This window comes from Cupressus sempervirens, chromosome 1 (genome assembly GCF_028749045.1).
Source record: "Cupressus sempervirens isolate cs-2001-9-10 chromosome 1, ASM2874904v1, whole genome shotgun sequence".
Classification (NCBI taxonomy): domain Eukaryota; kingdom Viridiplantae; phylum Streptophyta; class Pinopsida; order Cupressales; family Cupressaceae; genus Cupressus; species Cupressus sempervirens.
Window position 1 is genome coordinate 833,930,459 of NC_143118.1, and position 14,445 is coordinate 833,944,903.

The 14,445-nt window shown below is 32.9% G+C and overlaps 1 pseudogene; it reads left to right on the forward strand.

Moving 5' to 3' along the window:
• LOC149580438 (spermidine flavin-dependent amine oxidase-like) overlaps window positions 1-14,445 on the forward strand; it is a 60,312-nt pseudogene that overhangs the window by 20,864 nt on the left and 25,003 nt on the right.

Genomic DNA, 14,445 nt, shown 5'->3' on the forward strand with positions numbered 1-14,445 from the left:
ACTGAGATTGGCACATTCTATCAGCACTACACTATGAGGTATGCTCATCAATTTACCTTTGATGACCATGTTGATGAGATGATGAAACAGAGATGTACTTTGGTTCCTAGTGCTTGTCATCAGTTATGGGATGGTTTGATGCCCCGAGATGAGAGTTGTGATGGGCATGACATGGCAATAGGTTATGCAGTTGACAACTTGATAATACATGACTTAGAGTAGGAGTTTGGGAGTGATGCTTCAGCAGTTGTTATTACTAATTCTACTCCTTTAGCTATGACATCTCTTGACTTAGCTGGTGGTTAGTCACAGTGGGCTATATCACTTGTTCATGGCAAATTTGGTTTGGTTTCCATTTCTTGCTCTTTATCTTGTAATGTCTTTTCACCATCAACAATGCATGGGAGTTATGGTTATGAGAAAGTGGCCAGTGATTTGCAAAGTTGTGTTGACTGCAGGAGTTGTACAGTGTATGGATTCTCCATACTTGGTATAGTTTCATTCGAGAGCATTCACCATTGTTGCAGAGTTGGATTGTACATTCCATATAGGCCAGTGGGATGCGTTGATGGTATTTACTATGTTGGCAATTTGATTTGTCCACTTTACTTGGGTTCTAATGTTCTAAGAGTTTGTGTCTTGTGGGTTTCTAACTGTGGCAGTGGTGATTTTGGAGTTTGCTTGAGCTATAATTGTCAATTTGATTATGGATTCCTCTTGGTCATATTGTAGAGGATATTGCAGGAGCCTGTGTTAATTGGCAGTAGTATAGTTCATGACTACATTTGGGATCCAAGTGGATTGATTGGTTTATTGTTCAGCCATTGCTTGAGGACAAGCAATATTTGGGAGGGGATGACTTGTCATTTCCCCTTTTCAAATAATTAAAAAATAATAATCTTTGCTAAGGCAGGCAGGCACAAAAAGGCAAAGTTTCAACAAAAGGGGATAATATTTGGAAGCTAATGGACTAATAAATGAATATTATTATTAAAATATGTTTTATTAACCCCTCTTGGACATGAGTTAGGGTTATGCCCTCTTTTAAGGGGTTTGGAGGCATTTTGGGCTGATTCTAGAACTTGATTTTTGCTCATTTCTTTGTTATTCTTCAGAGGCTGCCAAACCTGTGGAGAAGGAGACCCAAGAATTGGATTTTGTAGGTTTCCAAGAAGGCTAAGGATGGGATTTTGAAGCCATTCCATGTGCATGCTCATGCGGAGTTTTCCTTTGTGCTGAATAGTGCAGATTTGTGGTTTTTCAGGTGTGTTTTTGTAAGAGTTTGGTGTTTCCGGTTGAGTATTTTATATCAGTTTGGATTGCTACTATATTTCAGACTTTTAGATGTTAAAATAGAGCTTAATATATGTATTTTGTCATGATTATACTTCTGTGATAGATTATTAGTGTTTTTGTGGTGTTTGTGGGCTATTCTATGTTGTTTTCGGGAGCCCGATGAGCATTGTTGTTATCCTCCGTTTGAGAGTTGTTGTGTAAATGTTATACAAATCTGAAAATTTCATTTTGTAGGCTTTTATTCTGCTTAAATTTCTATAAAAATTTCCACTTTCAGATTTACTAATAATATGTGAAGCTGTGAAGTTTTTGGCACTATTTTCGGCATACCCGATTTGGGGTTTATTGAGAAATTGGTGGATCTTTGAAAGATTGGTTGTTTGATCTTAAAGATCTGATTAGAGGCTTGAAATATCATATAAAATCAGAAAAGGGACATTTCAGTTTGCAACTTATAGCAGTTCCCCTTTCTATTTTCTTCCTTCCTCTTTGATTACATTGTTGATCACCCAATGCATGTTATTGGATTTCTTTGGCTCACTTGCAACTATCTATTCTAGTTATATTCTTTTGTAACTACTAACTTTGATATCATTATTTTAACATCTCTGCATATGTATGTATGAAGATAAGATTTTTTGTACATGTGACCATTTTTTTGCCAAGCTTTCTTAGCTTTCATTATTCCTGCAGATTCAATTACATTTTTTTTTAAGTACTTTATTTGGCTTGGCAAGTCATTCCTCTGCCATTCATAATGATAATACATTTCTTTTACTATGATTAGATTAAATGTCATTATTTTATTTTATCAAACTTCTATAGATAATTACTATTCCAACTTGAGATATTTTATCTTTGTACAAAATGATCATTCTACTTGAAATATAATTTTATAGAAGGATCCACTCTATGTTATTATTATTATTTTTTGTTAAGGGTAAATCATAATTCTTTCAAGTATTATGACTTATCATATTTGTTCAAGTATATATGGGTACACACATATATGCCCAGATAAATATATTATTTCTTATAACTATGATGATCCAAAAATTGGTATATTCCTTAAGAAAATGACTTAAGTACCCATGTTTACCCTCAATGGAGTTTTCTACCTGATATCTATATTTTTTTTTATTTCTCATTGATCTTCCTTGATCACTGCATTTAACTTAATTTTTTGGATTATGAGATATCTTACACATTTGCCTTCAACTTTATTGTGATCTATTGATGTGCACATAGTTGCACCTTTATGTTTTTATAGCATCATTCTATACCCATGTTGGCACTTTATGGTTTTATACCATTGATTTATATGAAGTTACTTTTCTTTTGAGTTTCATAGGGAGCAAATTTTTCAAGGTTAACTATGTAGGTCCCCTCAATATAACTGATACATAGTTTCCTTATCTAGCCCATGGAGTATCCCTCCATCCCATATTGGTGTGCACTCTTTTTATGGAGTTTCCCTCCATTTGTTTCTATGTGTTCCACTTTGAAAGGTTAATATTTTTTATGGAGTTTCCATCCATTTGATTCTATTGGTTCCACTTTCAATGGATGATATTTATATGGAGTTTCCCTCCATTTGATTCTATATGCTCTACCTTGAAGGTTGATATTTATGGAGTTTCCCTCCATTTTGTTCCTTTTTGTTCCTCAATGAAGAGGATCTTATTCTTGGAGTTTCCCTTCAAATTTAGATGGTTTGATCCAATTTGAAGGCAATATGTTTTTAATCCTCATAATCCTTTTCTTTTTAGTATCCTAACAAAAAATCATGATGTGATAATACTAATTTGATCAGCATTTCTCTCCTTTTAATTTATTTCATATTTTAACGTGATAATGCTCTGCATACTTTATTTCTTGGATCATGAGTCATGCAGGTTATGGAGGGATGCCCCCATTAACTTGCAGTGAGATGATTCATTAAGTGGATTGTCTATATCCATGTAGTTCATGCAATGTTCATGCAAGTATCATTGGTTGGCCTTGTCTATCGTCATTTATGCATTAGTATAATATACTTTTAATGAGAACACTAATCAAGCTTTTTACTCAATTTGTCCTTTTTGATAATATTTTGAGCATATAATTTATCTTGATATCAAGTTAACGCTATTGCTTTGTGGTGACATGTCAGATCTTTCTCTCTATTTCTCTATGAGATTTTTCTTATCCTTATTCAAAAGGATTTCTAATTTGAATACAAGATGAAATACTCCTTGTGGATAGTTGTCTTGTTTCTTGTGTCTATTTTTTTTAGGTAATCTATCCAAGCACATACAAGACATTATTATTTGGTGTACATATCCTAGGCACCATGATTTGACTTGCAGATGCAACACATTCAAATGACCTATCCACTTCTCTTGGCTCTATGAAGATCTACCCACACTCACAAGAGACCTTTTGCATAATTGAAGACATTCTCAAAGATCAAGTTGCTACTATTTAGAATTTCATTGTAAAAATTTGGGTTTAATACCCTTTGATGTAATTTCTCCATGTAAAAATTAAAGGAGGGTGTTAGAATTAGTAATCATTCTTTGGATTTATTTATTAAATGGAATAAACCAAGGTATCCCTTATGTTATTTGTCCTCTACTCCACATGTAAGGACATGTCACCTGCTTGTCCTATTGTCCATGTGTGAGGACAACTCTTTTTTGTAATTCCTTTATAAGGAAAATAGTTATTCCTCCTTAAGAGGATTATGACACTTGTTATGCACACACTTATAAATGTGGAAATCATTCATATGGGAGTTAACAATAGCTCCTCTTCTCATCTCTTCATAAGAGATGCTTCTCTCTCATTCTAACAACATATAATCGCTATGTAGTACATGTAATGAGCCTTTTGGCTCCACATTATCTCATTCTCTCTCAACTCTCTCTCACATCATTCTTTAGGCATTTTCCTCATTCATATAATTCACAAGGGGTTTTCTTTGCTTTCCCCTTTCAAAATCTTTGTCTCCTCTCTTGTGTTGATCTTGGAAAGCTCATATAAAGTATGGTAATTATTTTCATTAAAAACTCTCTTGGATTAATTTATGGTTCTTTATTTTTTAGTTTATTTCAATTTTATTATTTCTAACAGTTAGATTCTTAGGGTAGAGGTGGGGAGTCATCATTTGAGAGGTTGGGGGCACATTGTGACTCTAATGCAGTTAGGGCACTTGTTGTCAAGCCACAGGGTGAGCATGCCATTATTCCTTCAGTTGTAAAGGAACATGTAAAGACTAGTACTCTAGGAACTATCAATGCTTTAACATGGACCTTCATTCATTACACCAGTCCATTAGTTGAGGAGGAACCTTCTTTGCGTCGCAGTCACATGTGCACGTCATGTAAATCCTTATGCACATTTGACAGTCACATTGAAGACATTATGAATGATGAGCTAGTCACTGATGACTTCCTCAATGATACATTTGGCATTGACATACAAGAAAATTACAATTATAATAAACTAATTTTATCACATTTTGTATGTAATATGAATGACTAATCAATTAGCATGTCTTGACATTGTTCAAAATTCAAGGTAAGAGTGTTGATGGCCCTAGTACAGATTCCCTAACCCCATTTTACGTCTCGTTACATGTATCAATTTAATCATTTCAATTAATAAATATATTCATTAAGTAATCATATGAAGGATTGACACATTTTCTTATCCATGTACATTAGTTCTCTACTAGACCATCGACATTCACAAGGGACTCTGAGCCTAAGCATGATACGAGAGATACATTTGTTTCATGTTAATTTAATTGATTTGATTATGTTATATTCTATTAAAAAATATGTAAAATGTATTATATGATTTGCATCTATTGACATCAGAGACTCCTCCTCATCTTCACTAGTCCTTTGATCATGGAGTTGTTGTCATGATGGCTAGTTCAAAGCCATTAACTAAGGTATGAAAGAGTTTTCATAGTTTAAGTTGTTTTTTATAATAGTTAGCACTAAAATTCCAAATGGTATTTATAAGTACAATTAAATGATTATATTGATTGAATTGGTGTAGAGCCTTGTTACTCCTTATCATCCATGAGCCTCTAAGGTGGATGTACAGAGTGACAATCTGATGGTAGTAAGAAAATAATTAATTTTGTGTGTACACATATTTGATTTTATTGTATAATAATTATTGATTCATATATACTTTGTTTGTATCGGCTCCAGTTAGAGAGGAGCCTAAATAAGAGGACGAGCGATTGTGTGAGGAAGGAACCATCATCCCATCATCTCCCTCCACATAATGACCAAAGACCTCTAGGGATTTGTTTCCTTCCCCTTGTGGGAAGGAGAAGATATAATGATGGACACACGTATAGGCATTAGCAGACATGTAACGCCCCGCCAAGGGATCCAAAGAATTAACCTAGAGTTTCACTAAGTTTGGTAACACATTTTTTTTTTACATGAAAGTAAATACCATACATAACTTATTCACAATAACGGAAGCAATAGCAATGTCCATCTGAAAGTAAACATAACATACATAACAGATTACATTCTTTAAAGATCCCTTAACGTTGAATTACATACAAGAATCCATCTAGTACAACATCCACATGAAATAATAATGATAAGTCCAATGTTTAAACATTACATTTCGAATGCTCATTCATCCACTATACATGTCATAGGGTATGACAAGCTCAAAGAATATACATATGTGAAATAAGGTACATCATCCTATTCCAATCCATGACACATCAAAGTAGAGATAATCACATGATACATCATCATAGAATACATATACATCCATCATAAGATCAAGCATAATAAACTAAGTGCATGGTTCCTCCCAACCGTTAATAGCATCATTAGACCATCGTGGATCCTAGCCATCCCTCTGTGCATAACATCCCAAATCACCAAAGAGATCATCAGTACTAACATAGTAGGAATGTCACTCCTAATATATACAACATCATATGTAGAAAGTAATCTAACATGCAAATAAAAGCATAAGATAACATCCTCTAACATATGATAATCATCAATGAAAAAGGATACATATCCACCATCATGAAGACGCATCAACCACGATGTCTCAATGAATCTCAAAATGATAAGAGTGGAAAATACACTACCACCCGACCGCGTGGTACCAAAGTGGTCCACTCCCACCGTGCTAAGGAGATAACAAGTCCCAAATAGGCTATCAAAATCACATAGCACATATCTCTATAAGTCCAGGAATCCTAAAAGTATACTAACTCAAAGGTTCCATTCACAAAATTGACATCTACTTCCCAGAGGCACACAATGACATGTAGGAACCTACTATGCAAGCGGGAAAGTGTCATCGCATTTATCACATACAAGTTACCCTAGTAGTTAGCTAAACTCCACGGGTCCATACTGATCTCATGCGGCCACTAGTATCCTCTCATACTAACAAGGCATACTATGGAATGCAAGGTCACAACCATGCATTCTCACTACTCCCATCCTAGCCTATACAAGCACTCAAGGTATGGACGAGAACAAAACACTTATCTTTTTAGGTTCATTCAGTTACTATTAGGTGTGAATGTTATCACTTATTAATCCAACTTACAATGAGTTACCCTGGCAGCCTCTTAGGGCCCCAGCCCCCATTGCAAGCCACTTCCCATCACTACATGCAGATATCCTACCCTAATGCTCATGGACTCATAAATCTCAAAATTCCAAAAGATAATCCATAATAAAATCATCAAATATGCATAAAAGCATCAAATCTCCATGAGCAAACATCCATAGAAAATCATGAACACAACAGCTCTCTATTGGCAACTAAAGTATCACTGATAATCAAACGTATCCAATGGTTAACTCAAACATGTCACAACATGACATCATCAAGAATATATCCACATCTCAGTCCCATCATGGCGACTAGAAAATAACCAAGGATAACTGATCGATGACCAAAATAATGGTTAGGTCAAGAGTCTCATAAATAAGAACCTCAACTATAACAATCAGTATTCACATCCAATACATAGAGCATTCCATCACATAACCATGGCTGGGTTTATAGAGATCGAGATTAAAACATCATTATGACATCACAATCACATAACCCCCAAGCCTCTGGTAGACGTCCTATAACTGGTCAACACTAGTCAACCCAAAACCCAAAACAATAGCATAAAGAATACACAATGTAAACACATGTTTTGGTTTTGCTAAGTTTTCAATTTTGAATTCAAATGCAAAAGTCTTAGTTTACATTTCCAAGTTTAGAGAAAGAATTAGAGGAACATTTTGTACATTTTTCCATGTATTGTTTTTGGATGGATAAAAGTTTTCCTTTATAAGTCTAAAATCCAATTTCCAATTACAATATTCTGTTGAAATCGTTCCCCACCAACTTTTAATTAAATTTCATATACTTTATATATTTTATAATTTAAAATTATTAATTAAATTTTAATAGCTAAATTATAAAATTACAAAATTATTCATTATTATAAAAAAAGAATTCTTAAATCTTTTATCAAATAATTTTAAATTTATTAATAACATATTTACATATTACATATATACATATATATATATATATACATACATATATAATATATAAATATTTATTATTATCAAATAACATTGATATTTATTATTATCGCGTTTTATAAAATCGAATAACATCAAATTCGATTGAAACAAAATAACATATGAAAACCGATTACGATTTCATTTATATCAAATGTTAAAAGAACTTTAAACAAGCATATATACGTGACCCGTGGATCGCAGGGTACACTGCAGACCGCAGGTACTCTGCAGTACCGTAGTCCATTTGGCATTGCTGACGACGGGGGTAGGAAAAAATCACATCCCCTCCACCCATTCACATTTTAAATTATATTTTTTAATGTTGCATATTATTAAAACACCTTCCTTGATCGCGATGCGTCATTCGCTCGCTGTGAAATATGTGACATTCGAATTTTTTAATGAAATATATATAAATTTCAGTTCTCAGAATTTTCCTATAAGTTTTTAAATCACAAAATTATCCAAATATTAATCTAATGGATTTGGCCACAATTTAAACCCTAGCCCCATATTCCTTTCAAATCTATGCAAATAAAATTCTCAAATAAATTCAATTGCCCATATTGAAAATACATAAAAATATGAAATTCCTCAGAAGACATATGGAAGACATGAAGAAGACAGGGAATGCAAGATGCAGAAATTGCATAAGTAAAATCACAAGAATCTACCTGAATTCTGATGCTAAATCGCTCTTCCTTAGAAAACCCGCAGAGCAAGCTCCCTTCTTCAGAACTCTCGAATCCTCCAATGCTCCAATTGCACTCCAAATGCTATGTCTAAGCTTCTAGGAATGCCTGAATATAAAAAGCTCTCAGGAAACCTCTAGAATGCTTCTAGAAACAACTGGAAGGTGTCACCAACTAAGCATGGGTCTTTTCCAACCTTTTTGATGAGTCATAGGGTTGTAGACACCATGTGCTTAATTGATGCACTAACCCCCGTGTTGTTGACACAAGAGAAATAGAAAATGCGTTAATTCTCATGCAAGCTTATAACTCCAATTTACTTTTTAAATAATTTCTATTTAAATTTTATAACTTTCATTTTAATTTTTATAACTTTTATTATTATTATTTTATTTATTACTTTATTATTATTTTATAATTATTATTAATTTTAATTTACTAATTTTCTTTTATTTAATTCTTTTTCCTCAATTAATTCTCATTTAATTAATTATAATCAAAATATCAAAGATCATGATATTTAATTTTCTCAAATAATTAATTTACTAATTAAATATATTTATTAAGACTTAATTAATAGAAAATTCACCATAAACCTCCAATATAAAATATGAAAACTCATCATAGAATAAATCATACAAAATCAGTCTAAAGGGTTAAAAATCACGAATTATGTCATCTGACACATTCAGTGGGTACTCAACTCTGATACTTGTCCTAACTCACTAGGACAAATGGTTTTAGGGTTTGAGATTTGGACTTGAGAATTTATCTCCCTTCTCTTATCATTGAGATAGTATAATAGGGTACGCTCATCCTGGCAATCAGGGAAGTCGATACTCGGTACCTGCAACCTGTAGAAAAACCATGCATGTACATATAATATATAATGCTAAGCTAAACAGACAATGGCAAGAAGTGGTGCATCATGTAGATCCCGACTAAGCAGGTGACTACGACTCCCTTCCTTAACCACATCAGAAACACCATACAATAAGAAAACACGCACACCATACACATGCAAGTATGGGGTAAGTATCTATAATAAAATACATGAGATAATAACCATCAACTAATCATCAATAATATCTGAAAACAATATAATGATCATCATGTATGCATGAATTGTAAAGTCTAAATGATCACATCATATAACCACTGAATCCATAAGATAATGTCTGATAGTCTCAAAACAATACCACTAATCCATCAACATAATACTAGTCCATCAAAGTCTGATAATGATAACAATGTCCAGAAAAGATGTGAATGAGGGTAGGCACTACAGGACATATATCTTGGATTTTATGTTAGTGGACATATTTGACATACATTTAATGTGTATATGACATTATATATTTGATGCATGAAATTATTAGACTTACAAATTTGATGCATCAGTTTGTTCATGTATGACATTATTGGTTATCATATCTTTTTTTCTTGTTGATGTTTTAAGTATTTCATGTCTTTCATTTTAATGTAATTTGCATCCAAAATAAGGATAGGAATCATTATAATAATATTTGATAGTATCTTTTGACATGTGAATAAGTTAATGATATTAATTTGTATTTAGGTTGTACAAGTTATGATTACTTTTGATTATGAGTAACTTATTTGGAGATTTTGTTGAGATCAAAACAATGAAACTCGAATTCTTATTACTGGTATACAATTAATATTGAAATTTGAATCTTAAGTTGGTTGCATTATGTAAATGTGTAAGCTTGAATCTTAGTGTCATCATAAACATGTCAAGAGTTTATATGTGTTTTATCTTCACAACATGAAAAGACTTGAAATAAAGTTTTTATTTTATTCATGGAATTTGATATCAAGATTGCTTTTGTATCCATCTCTTTGAGAGCTTCATTCATTGAAACACATTATATATTGTCTTCTTATGATTAATGTAGCTATATTTGTTGCATCTTTTCTTGCATATCTTTTGTGTGTCATTATTCACTATGCATTGACTACACTATCTTTTTCATTCTTCCAAGTTTGACACACAATATTTAGTGACTCTTAGGGTCAATTTTTTCTGGCATGCCCGAGAATGTTCAAGTGATCAATGAGATGGGATAAGATTGGAATTAGGGTTTACCTAGCCACTCAGAGCTAACAGAGCAAATAGTTCAATCCCACGATGAACAGTTAGAGAGATTCACTAGTTGGTAGCTTTGTACTAGCCAACACTGCATGTTTTAGCATCACCCGAGATGAGGCCACAAAATCAAAACAAAATCAAATCTCCAAAAAGTGATGGAGTTTATTGTAGGTGTCGACAACATGATCTTGTAGAACCTAACATTGCATCCATACCTCACATGAGCTTTGAGATATTCCCCGTCAAAGATCTCTGCGCTATGGCATTTAGTGACTCTTAGGGTGAATTTCATTTAGCATGCCTGAGAACATTCCAGTGGTCAATGGGATGAGATGAGGAAGTAACAGAGTAGAAATGTGTAGTTAAAAATGAAATATAAATTGAAGACCAAATAATCTAAAAAAAATTGATTGAAAGATTAGATCTAATTTAAGATTAGTCAACAAAATTTTCAACTAGACAATAATGGATCTAATTTAATATAAGTCAAAAAAATATTTCAAGTAGACAATAATATTCATATCTTTATCTTAATGATATTAATTTTTATGTACAACTTAGCTCTAAAAGGCACCAGTAGGAAAGAGCTAAGAGAGAAAATCTCTGGTCTTCCCAAAAAATATATGAAATATAAATGTTACATCAAATGTTTTTGTAATTATATTCAATCTAATGAACTAGCTAGATCTGCTCTACATTTTGACGTCTCAAGTATTGCCTCGTGGTCTGACTGGCAAACCTTCCAAAGAGTCTTATTTTTTGGTTTTCCTCCATATTTGATCAAGTGGACATTTGATGCGACAACAAGGTTCAAATAATGAATAATCTTCCTCTTTGTTTTCCAATCCTCAAATAACCACAAGTTAGAGTTCTTCATAGAATATCATCTAAGCCATGTACTAGTTACAACCACCGCACCTATATGATACTCTAAACTTTCAACATATGTAACCGAGTGATCCAAAAAAAAAATTGGCCTGGACACAACAAGACAAATAATAATATGTCCCTTCTTCATTGTCTTCAGATGCAATAACATCAAAAACTTAGCTTGCATTGATAAATGTACATAATGGGCTTATTAATTCAGCAAATACTTAGGTAAAAGTTATAAAAATAAATATTGAATTTACATATACATACATACATATATATATTACCAGGTTGCACTAGATCAGACAAGTGGTCAAAGTCAATGGATGAATCCATCTCTACCATTTCCAGTGCTTGTAGGGGATGATAAGTATCAATTGCATCCAAAGTTTGTATATCCCATTTAGTCGAGTCACACTCATCCCAATTTTCCTCTGCACATGATGGAAAAATGTGTGCCATCTTTTGTGTGTCAATACTCTATGAACCTGCATCAAATCTTCTAAAAGAATGCAACTCACTTGATCCTATTAGTGTGTAAAAATACTCATATGGTGCAATATTAGTATCATTTATCAACCAAAAACACATACAAATTGTAGACTTACCTTCCTTTTCTGGATCCATTGTAGCGTTACACCACTGGATGATGGATTTTGCATCTATCAATGTTGCTCCATCTTTGTACTTCAATTCTTTGCGAGCTAAGGCTCTTTTGATGCATGAGTCTGCACCATTGTACTCTCCCTTTCCATGACCAACCTCTATGAAATTCCACATATATTGAATTCTGGACAACCTTTGCATCCTGTTCAACCAATAGAACATCTGTGCATTATTGAATTGAGATGCACAATTATCTAACCAAATAATGTGATGGCAATATGGTATGCCCCTATTAGCCAAATGGCCATAAAATAGTTGAAAACAAACATGTACAAATTTCATATAATGTGATCGATCATCACCGATGTAAGAATGGTACTCCCTCAATATCTTCCTATCATCCTCTGTACTTGTAGGTGAATGCATGAATGTTATGTGAACAAATATGGAAACCTTTTGAGAAGTATAATACTTTGCTTGCACCTCATTTTGTGGTTGTAGTGTGTAGTTCTCTATGAAGTCTACAATTGAAACAATGGTATCTAGTGGAAATGTATCCTTGCACAACTTGAATTGCAAATCCAACCATCAAGCTCTATGTGTATGTCTTGCATACTCGTAAATAATCTTTTTCACAAAAATATTCATGAACTCATACACTGGAATCTTTTAAATGACTAAATCACATCTTTTACCATGTTTCCCATCTTTTAGATCATATGTCACTATCTTATATTTTCTACAATCTACTATTTGATTTCCAATTGCATGTGTACTATGCATATGTTCATAAGTTGATAAAAGTTTTAAAGAACCACAAAATAAGCATGTACCATCCAAGCATGATAACTTGTAAAACATTGACCATCCCCTATTTCACATAAAATGTTGGATATGAATTCCCTTGAAGATCTAGGTGGCTCGTTTAAGTCACAATCCTACAAAACAAATTTAGAATGCAAAAACACACATTTATGCCTAAAAAACATCAAAATGGTTAGAAAATTCAATATGTATCCTACAAAAAAGTTGTGCATGTGTAAGTTATTTTCACATAAAAAGGTTTACCCATCTCAAAAAATCTTTGACTTATTCAAATTTGAGGATACATACCAATAAGTTTTTCAAAAAATTGTGTATGAGTTTAGTCCAAAAAATGTTTCACATTTGGATCATGATTTCGTCTACCAATCCTCCTTACAACATCTCTTTGATTAGGAGAAACATGTGTTATTTGTCCAAAAATCTTCAATCAACAATTACAAAGCTTCACTGATTTCTTTATCATTTCGGGGTAGTCTTCCGTTAAATATCCATAACTCATTTTTTGTTGGATCTTCCACTCTTTCATGCCTTACCATGGCTCTCCTTAGAGTACCTCTATCAATTTTCAATATTTTGTTTTGTCTTTCTCATGAGTCGAGCTTTCTTCATTTGGGTACTTACTATTTTTTATGTAAGTAGGCATTTTGTGATATTACTATCTTTGGTGTGTGATTTAGAATCCACTTTGTCATATGCACTCATTAGATTCTTTACAATATTTTTTTTGTTTGAATCATCCATCGTTCTTAGCCCAAGAATCTTCATGATGGTCCTAAATTTTCAAATTCCTCATCATTTCAACAAATAATTGGCATTGACCCTATCACATTTAATTCTTCAAAGAATAATCTCCACATACAATTAACTTTTCTTTGACATGCTCGCTAATCTTGTCAGGCATTGATTTCAAAAATGTTAGCATTAATATCAATCAAATATTTTTGTCTTCTAAAATGAATTATAGAAAGTGCTATAATCTCTTCTATTTCCTCAACATTTTGAACATCAACATAAGGTTGAGTGAGTTGTGTACCTTGAACTGAAGATGATGTGCCTTGGAAATAAGATGCAAAAGATGGAATATGACCTACTTGATATGTTGATGTTGTACCTTCAACATGACATGATGGAGTGTGTACATCATCGGACGTAGAAATTGGTGTCTTTTCAACATGAGATGATGATATGACTCCAATATTGGAAGATGGTGTAGCTTCACAATTCAATTTTCTTCTTGAGGTCTAAGAGTCTCATTCATTCTCTTTGCCTTTCCAAATTCTTCCTCTTTGTTTCTTTATATTTTGTGGTTCGTGTTACTCTTCGAAAGACAATTATTTCTTATTGCATTGCAATTTTCTTTGTTCACGTAGTATTTTCATTTTATCTCTTTTTAATTTCCCAAATCTCTCTCCCTCTCTTCCATTGTTTGATTTTTTGCGTTTCTTCCTTGGCATGATGATGA